This window comes from Hypanus sabinus, unplaced genomic scaffold (genome assembly GCF_030144855.1).
Source record: "Hypanus sabinus isolate sHypSab1 unplaced genomic scaffold, sHypSab1.hap1 scaffold_278, whole genome shotgun sequence".
Taxonomy (NCBI): Eukaryota; Metazoa; Chordata; class Chondrichthyes; order Myliobatiformes; family Dasyatidae; genus Hypanus; species Hypanus sabinus.
This window is the reverse complement of record NW_026780917.1, coordinates 546380-549395: the sequence shown is the minus strand read 5'-3', so window position 1 is coordinate 549395 and position 3016 is coordinate 546380. Positions and strand designations below refer to the sequence as shown.

Below are 3016 nucleotides of genomic sequence, written 5' to 3'. Positions count from 1 at the left end.
CTACATTTCCCTTCGTTAATCCGGAGTCAAACTGCAAGTTAATCTTTCAGGAAGCCTGTACTAGCCTTTATAGCTACTGCCTAAGCAAGACCAAGTTCTTCTGCCTGGTCCTGCTCCTCAACACTAACACTAATATCAATCTACATTTAACGGTTTGCAAATTTGCCACAAAACTATCAAACCCCTTATTCAGAGTATTGACATATAACATGAAAATAAACGGGTCAAACACCAACTAATCACCGGCAGCCTAGAAGAAAAACGCCCCATTTATTCCCACTCGCTGCCTCCAGCCATCCAGCCAATCTCCGATCTATGCTAGTATATTTGCAGTAATACCATCGGATTTCCTCCGTTAAGCAACCTCAAGAGTGGCATCTTGTCAAATTCATTCTGATTTTCCAGGCAAGCAACATCCGCTGACCCTTCTTCATTTATCCTGTCTGTTATTTCCTCAAAGTATTCCAACAGACTTGTCAGCCTAGTATTCCCTTAAGCAACACCATGCTGACTTTGGCCTATTTTTACATGAGCCTCGAAGTACCCCAAAACTTCATCCTTAATAATGGACAACATCGTATAAACACTGAAGAAGGCTAACAGTCCTATACTTCCCTGTCTTTTTGCTTCCCTCCCTTTAAAGAGTGGAGAGACATTTCCAATTTTCGGTCCTCTGGATCTATTCGAAACTCCGTTGTTCCTTGAACGATCACTATAAAAGCGCCTACAGGGCAAAATGCTTGAACGTCGTTATAAGATGCGATGTTTATCAGTTTCACCCTTCTTCTTCCTTCTTTTAGCCTTCGTCTCGTCGCAAAGATCGGGGGGGATGGTGGTGCGTGCGGAAATTCTGAACGGGGAGTTGAGGGCACAGATCCTGAAGGAGGTGACTTTGAATCCTTCCTTCAGAACACAGCGCATTGTCGATTAATGCTCGAGTGTACCGAACTGATATCAAAGAACGGTCGAGTGGAGTATGTTCTTGTCATGTGATTCTGGAAACAGAGGAAGAGCGGCACAATGTCTGCACCGCACAGGTGAAATGTGTCAACCACTGCCACGCAGGTGAGGAATCCACAAGGAAAACACAAACTGAAGGAGTTTCCGTACAGCGTGTGAATGTTGTGGGTGGCTCTGATTAAAACTCGAATTTCCCATCCATCTCTCTCGTAACTTCCGATGTACAGTTTTTAGCTTTCTCCCTTCGATTCCCCTGATATTTCAAATAAATCTTGATTGAAAATTTTGCAACTTCAATGATACATATTTTACATCGACTGGGCAGATTGGCGCCTCAGTGGTAAATCCGTCATCAGGACGTTGAATAATATAACAGTGGCCGTTTTATTGAGAATAATGTGATAGGTGTACACGGTACCGAGGGAAAATCCGGAGCTGTGCGTTGAGTCACGGGGCCGAGTATACACCGAAATCTGTATATGTATTTGTGAAGTTAACGATTGGGGGGGGGGGACATCACTAGTTAATTACTAATCTGTATGCTCGCGTGGGATGTTTCGTAAGTAGCTACATTTTGCAAGGTTGATATATTAAAACATAGTGACCCTGTCTCTGTACCGATATGCGATCTCCCATCATCATCACCTTGTCTCGAAACAATAAAAGTACTCAATTCCCATGCTCTGTCGATTATGCACGAAGATTTTGACCATTACTTTTCAATTTCCTGCAGGGGCATTCCCATGATAATTCATTTGAATCCGAACTGAAAAGTTCACGGTTTATTCTCTGAATCCTGGAGTCTAAAGAGTGTTTCTGCCCAGGATTGAACTGGAGACCTTTCGCGTGTAAAGCGAACGTGATAACCACTACACTACAGAAACACTACAGGGAGCTCAATGTTCTACGCTATTGAGCATCGACCAGACACCCTGCACACCTCCTTCACTCTCCACTCATTCATCTTGTTCTGCAGAACAATCTTTTCTACACCCAAGAAATAGAAAACGAAATTCTCTCTTCAGCCTGGTCTTTTTCGTGGGTTGGCCTATGTAAAGAGCAGACGAGCTTCAGCGATGAGAGCTCCGGTCTGTCTGTTCAGCGGGTGGATGCTCAGCTCTTTCAGAAGCGTCTTACAACATGAGGACTCCGAGGACTCCACTTAACAAAAAAACAAATCTACAGTCAATTTAGTGACAAAATATTAGCCACAGATTTATTGAGCTGGGGTGATTGTAGAAATGATCTATGGGATCATCAGTGGTATAAGGGTTTTCTGTTGCAGGAGTAGCTTGGTGAATGTCGGCTGGTTCCGTCCGCCCAACGGCAGCATTTCGAACAAACACAGGGAGACATTCGAACCGTGGCGGTGCTGTGAATCGAAGCCCCGTCACCTCAGAGACCTCTCGGCTACACTACCCGTGAGCAGGTTGCCTGGTGTTCTTAAAGTGATTGCGATCAATTCATTTATTGAAGATCACACCCCCACACCCACTCTCAAAAAATGCATGGACAATAGTGATAAACAGGTGGACCAGTAACCGGTAGAGGGAGTTATTAGCGAGAGGGGTTGATAGGTGGTGGTGGAATTGTGAGAGCACTCACAGAAAGAACGACTGAATGCACCCCGAATATAAGGTCCGAAGTGCCGTTTACGATCCTAAGGAGTGGTACGAATGTCACTGTGAATTCTACTGTGCCTTGAGGCTGGCGATACAGGCCATCTTTTCATTTGGACTGCCACATGGGAGGTAATGGAGCCTTAACTGGTTTTCTGATCTCATCTCCCGATGCAGTGGATTTTATCGACAGGACAACGGAGAAGATGAGGAGCAATGAGAGTATATCAACTATTTCTGAAGTATGACTTCAGGAATGGAAGATTTCGTTGCTTCTCCTTTTGGTTAATTCGACTCTGGAGTAGACGGCGGGTGCGTCGCGGGACGAAGGGTGATATTTTGCTCCGATAAATAATTCAGTAATGCTCAAAAAGCAAAACTAAGACCTCGCGGGTTGAACGAAAGAACCAATCAGTTGCAGTGCTAGCTATATTAGT

At 44.5% G+C, this 3016-nt stretch overlaps 1 non-coding gene across 1 annotated transcript; it reads right to left on the bottom strand.

Moving 5' to 3' along the window:
* Positions 1-1771: 1771 nt before the first annotated feature.
* Positions 1772-1844, bottom strand: trnav-uac (transfer RNA valine (anticodon UAC)). The gene has a single exon. It is a non-coding gene; the product is annotated as a tRNA-Val (tRNA).
* Between the last annotated feature and the right edge of the window lie 1172 nt (positions 1845-3016).